We start from the raw sequence: 12,469 nt of genomic DNA, 5'->3' as shown, positions 1-12,469 counted from the left end.
CAGTGCATTCATGGACTACCAATCTTCTCAAATTGAATATAAGGTTGCAGACTTGGAGGAATATGTAGAGACCCGACTAGACCAGTTATGGCGATATGTGAATGCAATGCAAAGGGATTTTATCTGGCTGAGTCAACATGTAAGATTTACTGGAACCCATAAAATGGAACGATTATAAATTCCATAAAAATTCAATTTTCCCCCAATTCAAATTTTAAAATTCTGAAAACGGAGTTCTACGCTCGTCTTCCTCTGGCAATTTAATACCATATATAATAGTAACCTGAACGAAGCATGAAGCATAAAACATAAAACAACGTGCATATTTCTTTCAGTATCACAACATGGTTGGTCAGAACACAAGTCAATGCATGGGCAGTCAGAGCTTTGGGAGTCCAAGCTCAAGCTTTTCTGGTGTAAGGGACCAGAATGAGAGTCAGGTAAATGTGGCTGTAGATTTCACATGCTGCAACTCCACCTGTGAAGAGAACTTTGCTGATCCATCTGTCCTAGTCATCAACATGGCTGAGTCTAGCAACGCACTTGTGGATAGTACATTACAGGTATACAATGAATTCACGATCTTAATATTGCTAACAATGATAGAATTTAATATCAGTTCGTTTCCATGTATGATTGTAGAACAGTTTAAGTTCACTATTTCAAATTGTGAGCTAGTAAATTATTTCAAAAAAGTTACTGATCAAGCACTTGTATAAATTAAGTACAGATGCAAGCTTTGAAGCCAGCAAGAGCACTCAGCCAGCAAAAAACTGGGTTTATTTATATTTAATAAATGGTAAATTTCCTTCTATGTACCCATTTTATACAAATGAAATTTAAAACCAATTTAAAATTATATGGTATCATTTCAGATGTCCTCCTCTTCTAATCTTCTACTTGGCTCTGTCTACAATAATTATACAAAGGTATGTAGTACATTATTGTTTTGTCAAGCTTTGCAACTTTAAACATATATAAGAAGTAATTGTCTTCTGACCATATATGCTTTGTTTTAGCTCGACTATTTGAAGATTAGGTAGAGATATTCGACTCAACCATGTTGGAGTCCCCATCTGCCGGGTAGTGGATATGAAGATGTAAACCTGTATCTTAGTAAGCTACATAACTGAATAAAACGTCAAACAAGTGTTTTCCATCATTAAACAGCATGAAATTCATAGGTTCCATAACTCCTGCTTTCATTTTACCAATATTATCACCCTTTTGCAAACACTCAAAGGTTAACATTTTGTTTGTAATCAGTTGTATCTCTAACAGCCTTCCATGATTGAACAATACTTTGAACAAGCGTTCCCCATCATTAGACATCATTACAATTGCACAAGCTCCATAATTCTTGCTTAGAACATAATTATTCCCCCTTGTTTGCATTTAGGCCCACCGATACCAGTTTTCGAATAGTGGAGCATGCAGTCATTCCAGTATTTGTTCTCGCATGGTAATTAGAAGTGATGCTTGTAGAAAGTCTAAAAAGATTTACTCTCTCTCTCTCTCTCTCTCTCTCTCTCTCTCTCTCTCTCTCTCTCTATATATATATATATATATATATATATATATATATGCGGATGTGCTTTTCTCGGAACACTCTAGCCTGTGTTAGTGAGTGGTTACCTTAGTATTCACCAGCAGTTTTCAGAATTTCTCTTAAGATGAAATTTAAGTTTGACCTGCACTAGTTACTTTCCTTAGGTTCTGTATAAGTCACTTAATAAGTGATAAGTTATAGTAGAGTAGACCTGTTAAGTCACCTGCTTTGAGATCAGTTGTAGTAGATTAGACCTGTATTAGCTTATGCATTTTCACTCACACAAAAAATAGTTGTTGGTTAAGACAACACTTTGTAACATCCTGCATAACCGTAGTGTCGCCGAGGTAGATTAAAATTTCATTAAATATGAATAGCCTTAAAACTTTAAAATATATAGATATTTATAATTGATTAAGTAACTTTTTTGGAAAACTTTCTGTTAAGTTAAGCTACTATTTTAGGATCAACTCTGGAGCTATGCTAAAGCTGCAGATGACTTCGAGAAAGTAGCCAGACTTCTTTTCTGAAAATTGTACGCTGTTGAGGAAATCCGAGGAAGGAGTTTGACAGGATCTGCAGCAAACAAGACATCACCTGCTAGGCCAGCCATAGAGGATAAAACAAAACTCCAGGTTATTTATGGTAAGTATTCGTAATTTTGTGATGAAATTGTAAGGCATTGAGTCAGGTACAGAATATAATCTTGAGTACATCTTTTATCAACAATTTAGAATGATGGTCCGAAATGCCAAAACTAGTCTGTTTTAAAAATAGAGTGTTTTAAGGGTTAATACCTTGTTTTCTTAATTAAAAAAATTTAAATTCAAAACTAAAGGATTCCGACCATGATTTGTAAATTAAAGGTTGGAGCAGTTGCAATAATATTATATGTGTACTGTTTGTTTTATCAATTCATCACATTATGTATATATTTATTTATTTATTTACAGAACTGATCCAAAAGAAATGGCTGCATGTAAAGGAGGCAATGATTAACAATAAAATCAGCAAAGTACTGAAGCCTTCGAGAAAGTGCGATTAAAATGCATACATACCAACCATTATGCTTTTTTCACCAAACTATGTTTAGACTTCATAATATGGATTACACCTTTTTGCTAAATTAAACAATAACATTAAAATAAAGCAATAAAAAGTTATTGTCATTTGTATTATCATCTCTTTAATTCCACTTCAGAACTTGAGAACATTCTTCAAAAGTTGACTGCTGTGTAATAATAGCACAAGAGTAAATTCCTTATTAGCTATTATCAGCTGAATACAACCCATCTCCAAGAAAATATGGGTTACTTCAAAAGTGAACTTGGTCTTAAGCACTGATTCATTTTATTCATGAGCTAGTCAGTTTGAAAACCAGTCAATATTTTTACAGAAAAGAAAGTCAGATGTTAAAAGAAACACTTTACGGTTTGAGTTGTGGATGTTATATGATGGATTAGAGTAGACGGATCTTTTCAAACTTAAAACCTGTCAGATCAGGAGAAAGGACAAATCAACACCGCTTTACAAATTTTGAAAGAAGAACATGAGAGTTATGTAATATAGCGCTCTGAGCACCTGACCATGACCATGATCATTGCAGAACTGAAGTTCACGATCATTCAGTTAGAGTTACACAAGTAGACTAATTGAAGTGAATGCTGAATATAAATAATTTTTCCGTATATGTTGCATTTGCATTCTGGTTCTAATCCATGTGGATTTTGTCCATTGTGATAAGTCTTTTGACTAGCTGCAGAACTGATCCAATTAATTAGTGAAAATCTATCTGTTTTATACATGCTGGAATTCTGGCATGTAATATACAGCTTACACTTGTTATGCCGAAATTGCGCTTTTTTGCCAATTATAATAGCAATAATTACCTATACCTCTCGGGGGTTAGTATGTATGGAAATGGATGAAAATTTCAAACTAATATGTACAATTTGGCACTAAAGGAACATGATAGGCATTCTGGATATTTGTGAAATTTCATTTGTGATTTAACAAAATTTAAAATATATTAATGTAATAATCATTTGCTTCATTATAAATTGCTGATCTGGTGTTTTTTATGCCAGGGATTGTCCTAGGGAACCTCGGACAATACGTCCAAGGACACCGAGAACAATACGTCCGAGGATACCAAGGACAATACATCAGAGGTCAGGCTCGGACACCGGGGTATAAAAACCTTGGACATCATGTATCACAAGTTTTTGTCAATGGTCACTAATACCTCGGACAATCAGTAACCAATACTCCGAGGTTTTTCCTAGGAACATTTGTCCGAAGTTTCCTAGGACACCTCGGAAAATGTACAGCCTGGAACTGAGAAAAGGTATGATATAATTCTATTTATGTATGCACCCTTTTCGTGAGGAAAGAACAAATCCATCACATCTAATAATATCCCTGAAAAGAAAATCGTTCAGTTGGTCCAGGTTATTCTTAGCAGCAGAGGGGGCGAATCGGACATTTTGTCCAATCGTCATTTGGCTTAATTAATACCTTCTGCACTCAGCGGATCCAGCGTCGTCAGCGCCCGGTAAAAAAAAAAACGACGTCGTCGTCGGGGGGTAAATCGAACGTCATTTGGTTTAATATACCTTCTGCACTCAGCGATCCCAGCGTTGTCAGCGTCCGGTAAAAAAGCGCGACGACCGCGTCGATGTCATCGCCCCCTCTGCTGCTAAGAGGCTACAATGAAAATTATTTACAACTAACCGAATATTTGGTCAAGTCCGATACGATATCGTGTCCGAGGATCATGTAAATTTATCGTTACAAATCCATGTGGGGTCGACTGAGCATGACTAAAAAAGTTTCGAAAAACATTAAAGTCCATGTCACCGCCGCACCATGTCTGCCAAATATTTCGTAGCGTGTGTGTATCAACGCCGTTGAATACAGCAAGAATATTACAGTTGTCTCTGATTACTTTTGGAATCTGAGTGTATCGTTGAGTGACATATATCACGTCAGTGTTTTTATGTCTGCCTCTGGAAAATATCCTAGCTGGGTTTTTTTGATTGTCTAACATAACATCATCGTACACGACTAAATTGTTAACGTCGCCATCAATATCATCGATACCTGGTGCATCATTGATATCTGTAATAAACTCAATAACATTTTTTTCAGCGATTGCTGATGCATTCTCGTTAAAATCTTTCAACACCTCGTAGCATCGTTGATCATCTACGCTAGGGGCGATTAAATACAACTTATCCCACTTCATCCATCTCATTATTAAATTAAGTAACAATTGCGTCTTGCCGGATCCAGATGGTCCGATGATAATCATCCGGATCGAGTTTGGTAACGCTGCAACATGCTTAACTGGTTCTCTTGTTTTAGTCACCGAAAAATCAATTATATTCATATCTCTATACATAAATTATGGATCTATATTGTGTGAAGTGTAGAGTGCGTACTGGCACAAATGATATGACAACCGTTACAACAAGAAATAATAGATCAGCACTTACTGGTAAGTGTGTACAATGCGGTACAAAGAAATTTAGATTTATTTCTATTAAACCCGGGGGTGTTTTAAAAAAAAGCGAGGAGGTGATATTGCAGCCAAGGTATCAAAACTCCCCGGAACCCCGTGGGCAAAGTATCCAGGAGAAAAGCACCTCCCAGGATATAGCTACTGTGGCCCCGGAACACGATTAGATATCAGACTCGATGATCAAAATCAGCCCAAACCCGGTGAGTATCCAATAAACGCTATCGATAAGGCGTGTCATGCTCATGATGTTGCTTACTACAAAAGTAGCGATCTGCAACAGCGTCATATCGCGGACGTAAAATTAATTCACGCGTTAAATGATATTCCTGATAAATCCTTCAAAGAAAAATTGGCCTCATGGTTGGTAAAATCGGCTATGAAAGGTAAATTAATGATGGGCGCTGGTAATTAATAACAACATGGAATCCATCTATTATTCTCCGAGAGGATACTGGAAGGGGAAGGCCGCAATTGGTAAGCTTGCAAGCGCTGCAAAGGTAACAAAGGCCACTGCGGATAATTGGTTGTCCAAACAGGCTATATGGCAAATCTATCTACCACCGCCTAAACAAATCAACTTTTCGCGCTTTGATGTCAGCGTACCTAATGAAGTTCATCAGGCTGATATACTATTTCTGCCGCATGACAACGGTTACAAATACGTGCTAACTGTAGTTGATGTTGCGAGTCGATACAAACAAGCGGAGCCGTTGAAAACAAAGTCAGCAACTGAAGTGGCCGATGCGTTTGAGCGGATTTATCGAAGAGGTCCTCTGCGCTGACCAAATCTATTACAAGTTGATCCTGGTAGTGAATTTCGCGGCGCTGTTTTATCAACGCTGAAACATCATAGCGTCGCGATACGAAGAGGTCATACTGCGCTACATCGTGATCAGGCAATTGTTGAACGATTCAATCAGACTCTTGCTGAACGGTTATTTGGGTATCAATACGCGAAGGAATTCATCCAAGAAAAACGATGTCGTGAATGGGTCAAAAGGTTGCCAGGCGTAATTGCAGCGTTAAATAACGAGATTACCCGAGCAATCAACATGAAGCCCAGCGATGCGATTAAAAAAAAGTATATACCCGGAGGATCAAGAATAAATAGCGTTTCCAAGCCGATTCTCGGCGATGTCACCGTGAGATATCTGTATGAACCAGGAGAGCTTGAAGGCGGTAAAAAAAGAGCTACTGATCCTATCTGGAGTGTTACCACACATAACATATCAACGATAACACGATCAACTGATAGACCACCGATCTATAGACTGGATTCAACTGCCCCACAGCGGGGGTTTACACGCGAGCAACTACAAGTGATACCTGACGATACTCAATTGCCCCCGCGTGGTCTTAACTAGCGCCGTTGCGTCTATTGCACTCAAGACAGGTCAACCTCACATTGTTTTTGACATGACCGAGACTGTTATCGATCCTGTCCACGGTAAATTGGCGAGCGTCTTTATTCGAATAACGCCAACTCATTACACAATTACAACTCGCGCAGTGATTATTCTGTTGTTGTCGTAGCGAGATTATTAATTCGGCATCAATATCAAAACGCCGCTGTTTTTTTTATCCTGTTGGCGGTAACCCGAGAGTTTTCTATCAATGACGCTTGCATCGATGATGTCGTTGGTGACTCCGTCACTGGCTTCGTCACTGACTCCGTCAACAACAATTCTTCGAAGCTGATTTATCCTCCGTACTCGGGACACTGCAAGATAGACTAGATTTGACCATTCGATGCGATTATCAACCATCCAAACAATTGTGTCCGTGATGGTTAGTCCCTGCGAGGAATGTATTGTTGTTGCGTATCCTAGCGTCCACGGGGACTTATCAGCACGTAGCGCGTCCTCGACGACGCTGATATCAACGAGCACGATATCATTCAGCACGAGAATTTGTTTTTTTGTCCCTGACGCTGTCGGGCCTGGAATTTCAACTTCAATGTTCTGCCGCCGTGTATCCGCGGGTCTATAACATAACGGCACTGGGCGCATTGGAAACTTTTCCTTATGCAACGTAAACAACTTTTGCTGAAGTGTGTCTCTGACTATCTTTCTACTCGCTACAATCAAATCGTTTGGTCTCCATGTTTCCCAGAATTCATTTAACGGCGTTTCCGGAATCACCTCGCGTATTATTTCACATTGAATTCTATCCGGCTGTAATCTGATTAATTTTTTAACCTCGCGCAGTTGTTCATCAAGTGCTCGGTAATCAGTATCGGTTTCTTCATAATAGTCCACAAAACCCTTTAACCAATCATGTGGACCCTCGCCGACAAATGGTGGTGGTTGGCCATGATCCCCACACATGATCACCGCTGTATTCGCGCGCAGCAACCACTCAAGAAATGTTTGTAAAACATCTAACGAAACAGTACATATCTCATCCCAAATGATAACCTCAGGAATAAATTTTTCACCCATTCGATCAGGAGTCCACTCACCGCCGCTGTATCGAAAAAAGCTGTGATAAGTAACGGCGTCAACATTTCGTTGTTTTATCTCTCGCGCTAGTCTATGGATCGGTGTAAGCACGATTATACTTGCCCGCGTTTGAAATAATTCAATTGCCCGAGTCGTCTTTCCTGACCCGCCACAGCCGCTTAAATAAACTGTTTTGTGCCTACAGATTGGATCAGAACACGGTGGTGCATTAGACCATTCTGATAGATTATCACCGCGTAAGTAGTTGTTCTCAACGGTGACATCTGCTGATGGTGAATAATCGCGTCGTATTTCATTTTTAATTCTCCATGCACCCCAACTCTCGTCCGGACTAGTAAACTCGGCTATGTTTCCCTTATACTTTACGTCAATATAAAATGAATCAACGGCTACTCTAACCGCGGTGTCGGGAAATCTATTTATCATCGAGAATAAATTGATAGCGGCATAACCCAGCATAGACGCCCTCAAATGCGGGTATGCTGGACTGTCTCCATCGCTGTAAGTAACAACTGTACCCAACCTTGTTCCATTTGACAAGAAAGCTGTTTTACAGTTCACGTATTTATTTTTCGCCACTGCGTCCTTGATTACGAAATCATATTCTGCGTCATCTATAATCAGCCGTGAGCAATATCGTTTGTAGTCGCAGTTTTTTCCACCTTGTGTGAACTTACCAATTATTCTTCTACCGAGATCTTTTGCCTCTCTGTTTCGTTGGTTGAATATCTTTTTGGACCATTCGGCGATATATTCCTCGTCCGCATTAATGTGTTTTCTGGACTCGTCAATTATGCTATCTAGACGCTCCGGTTCCGGTAACCAGACTTCAGTCTGCGCCCGGTATGATATAATCGCGTCACTGACAATCAACGAAACTAGCATTTTACAATCAATCAAATACCGTAGCAGCGCTATTGGCAGCCACTTCTTTTCAGACATGTGTCTACCGATCCAAATATAGCAACAGCGATGAAGTCCTGCCGCGAATTCAAATGATACTATGCGAGCGAATCCGGTTAAATCAAAATCAGGCAGCGGTCCATTAATAGCAACACGAGTCATTTCATGTCTGGGGTGTCCAAATCGTCTAAAGTACCCAGCGGCGGATCCATACCCGAGAAAACTCGCTGGATAACAGGCAACCATATCAACGGAAATCATAGCGTCGCGGTTGTATTCAGTGTTCCCTAGTCCATCCTGATAGTATTCCAAACAACTGGATTGTACATCCGGTAGAAATTCCTTGCGCGTTGGTCTCCACGCATTTTTCCTTGCTGCAACATGAGCCGCAACCGATGGAATCGTAAAACAATTTGTTAGCAGTTGTTCATCATGCTCTTCAAATTCCATGGCGGTTTTTTTCATCTTGTTGTGAAACGCTTCATTGCGATATAATTCACCGTTTGGTCTTACAAACTGATCAAAGGTATCCGCATCGTTTTCAGCGCTGCGAAGTAACCACACTGATACAGGGTCGTTTTTACACAAGTAGGCAATAGCATCAAATAGTTTCCTCTCCGCGAGAAAACCGTCCTCTCCCAGGAATTCCCCCGGGATATACTTTACTGTTCTATCCCGTGGAAATATTGTGACCGCGGGCGTCCACGCGTGTTCGTTATGATCAATAATTTTGATTGGGGCTCCCTTTGATTTATACTTTGATTCGTATAATACTTCACCGGTTATTGTTGTAACGGTTATTGGAAATCTCAACGACGTTTCTAATCTCGCTATGTCGCTGATGGTTGCTCCTCGCTCGCGCACTGTCTCCTCCCACTGGTTGATTTTGCTACGTCGTAAATCAGTCAATTTGTTTCCTCGACACGCATTTGTAAAATGCTCTATTATTCGTTCTGCTACACAATTTATCCCCGTTGACTGTTTCATCGGCGCTAGTTTTCCGATATCAGGTTTCTTATTTAACGGGTATATTCCATAAACAACTGCTGTTTCAGGATACGCTCGTTCATAGTATGGTCTGTCAATTCCGGTTAACAGCCCGGGCTTGGAGTCGCGGCTAACAGTGACTGTTTTCTTGTCGCTGAGAACTGGTTCAAATTTATCACGTGTGATCCAATTACCTGATTCCACCCGGACAATGAATTTTACTCTGAAAAAATACTTTTTACCGTCAAGTTGTGATATTATCGTTGCTGCGCGGTTGTCGTTCATGGTAGCATCAACAACGCCATCAATTCGAAATGTTGACCAACTATGAGATGCACCATCACGCTTGAATTCATTGATACAATCACGGATTTTATTTAACAGGGTTCTATCGTTTATTGACGCTTTTGGTGCGTCCTTGAGGGCTCTATCGAGATTAAACCTAATATTTTTCCAGGGCTTAATTGCTGCTAGTTTCTTGAACTCCTCCTCCATATAATTAAAACAAGTATTTAAATAAAAGAATATAGTATAATGAATCACTGCAAATGGTTGATGATTGGGTCGACAACCCCGTGCAATAAATCATGTTGAGGTGAATTCTGCGGGTATCATTTACAAAGCGTTCGTAATGGTTCTCTTGGTCCCCTCCCGTGCTTGGTTTGCCATGTTGGTGTAAGAGGGAAATCACAATTATGTATCAATTGTGGCGGAAAGCGATACAGAGAGTTAAAACGTTATTATGATAAACGAATTAAAAACTCCGTCATTGACCCCACCGCTGATTCTGTCAAAGACAAAATCATCAAAACTCCTCAAGACTACATTGAAAGGTTTATAATTAAACCAAATAATGAATTAGACAAGTAGTATTATTATACAAATGGACCAAGAATTTCAGCCGCATCCTGTGCTCGTTAATTACGAGGCATCTCGCGACGGCGTTGTTAGAAACCGCAGACTGAAGAAGCCGGTTGGATGGAAAAATAATCAGGGGTATTTGACATTTGGTGCCGGAAAGAAGAAGTATTATGTTCATAGGATGGTATTTGAAGTATTTAACGGATTAATCGAGAATGGGCTTGTGATTGATCATATTAATAATAATAAGACTGATAATTCTCTTATAAACTTGCAAGCTATCTCGCAAAGTCAGAATACCAAAAAAGGCGGAACTGGTAAATACTCAAAGAAAGCAAAACCCGTAAAGTCATTTGATACAACAACTCACGAAGAAAAAACTTTTCAGTCGATGAATGAAGCCAGTAGATACTTTGACATTTGTGGAGCCTCGATACGATTTGTTGCAGAAGGAATACAGAATTCAGCGATCTCAAAAAAGACCGGACGCAAAATTCGATTTTCATATGTAACAGAATCCTCCGATTATATCAGCGAGTGACGAAGTCACCATGACGAAGTCGCCATGACAGTGCGAACGCTACAATAAATTGTCTGTTCCGGAAGAAATACCGGAAGAAAACGAATTATCCTACGGTTTCATCGAATGTTAACACACCTCGGGATTGATACGCAGAGTTCATTTTGTAAAACATTTTTTTTTATATTAGAAATAAGATGTTTATAAGAATATGAATATCGAAGACATCAATAATATATTAACCGAGATTTCAAAATTAAAAAATCAAGGAATTGAATTATCTGATAGTCTCAACAGCGAAAGAATATTATCCGATTATGAGATTATTAACGAACAATCGAAACGGGGGCGTTTTACCCTGGCCCGCGAGTACGCTTTTATAAAACGATTACAACATACGATTAATGAAAACCTGTACCGCAATGACGTAAATGCATTCATCGGGCTATTCACCGCCGTTGAGACAGTACGAAAAAAACTTGGACGTGTTTATGAACGACGCCGGGAGATTTCTAGTAAGATTAAAAACATTAGAAGGATTATAGACGAAACCCCCGTGGAGCCCCCAGCGTAACGGAAGTGGCGCATCGTTGTATACATTCCCCCCCCCCCCGATAGTTCGTGGTAACGGTAAGACGATTGCGTCTGACGCGACAGATTCCTGCCACAGGGAAATTAGAAATTGCGGAGCAATTTGCAATAATGGTAGGCGAATCACTTACTACTCGGCTAGCCAGAGAGCGGCTAGCAGCGCTTAAAAAGTTCATACCGTTACGAGACAGGGTCCGAAAACAACTTCAAACGCGGCAACAACTACAAACTGATTTTGCTGTTGGAAGCGAACAACTCTTTGCCCCGGTAAAAAGCGCAACTGTGCCCGTCCTCGGTGCGCTTGAAAAGATAGCAGCTCAGACCGAACAAACAAAAAAGTCTCTGGAAACACTTCCTGCGAAAATAGCATTCGCTACAACACGGAGGCCGCCACCACTCGCTATAACGGACCCACAAGAACCTTATGTTACAATGGCCGATGAAGAACAACTAGGCGCCACCGCAAGAGAACCAGAAGAAGAAATACCGGAAGAAATACCGGAAGAAATACCGGAAGAAAAAAAGAAAAGGGAGAATATACCCCGTAATGTATTTACAAAGTCCGCAATAGATAAAATTAGAGCCTTCGACAGCGATGAAGAATTAGTTAATTTTACTGTTGCAAACCTTAATAAGAACCTTCGAGAGACGTATGTCAATAGCGGTTACGAGGAAAGTGTAAATTCGACGGAAAAATGGGCAAAAATGGTGTATTTAGCAAGTGTATATAAAGATACAAAACCACGTGGTGATACCAATTACGACGCATTCCTCGAGAAAGTAAAAAGTAAAAAACCAAAAAGAGGAAAAGGATACTCTGTTGGTAAAGAATCCTACGGCGTTACCTATCCTGGTAATGTTCTTAGTGATATATCACGGCTGGAAGTACTAATCGGAGGAAAACGAGCCGGAAATAACTCTCGTGAAATCATTAATGAGGCCGCTGATATTTGCAGGCGTTTATTTGCAGGCGGTATCATGGACATTAATGTATATCGAACGCTCATAGACGAACTCGTGGACGGTTTTGATGACCACGGTCATTACAGCGATTGACCAATCAATCACTGGTG

This window comes from Sinohyriopsis cumingii, unplaced genomic scaffold, assembly GCF_028554795.1.
Source record: "Sinohyriopsis cumingii isolate HCF-2022 unplaced genomic scaffold, ASM2855479v2 utg001101l, whole genome shotgun sequence".
NCBI lineage: Eukaryota > Metazoa > Mollusca > Bivalvia > Unionida > Unionidae > Sinohyriopsis > Sinohyriopsis cumingii.
Note: the sequence above shows the minus strand (reverse complement) of the source record.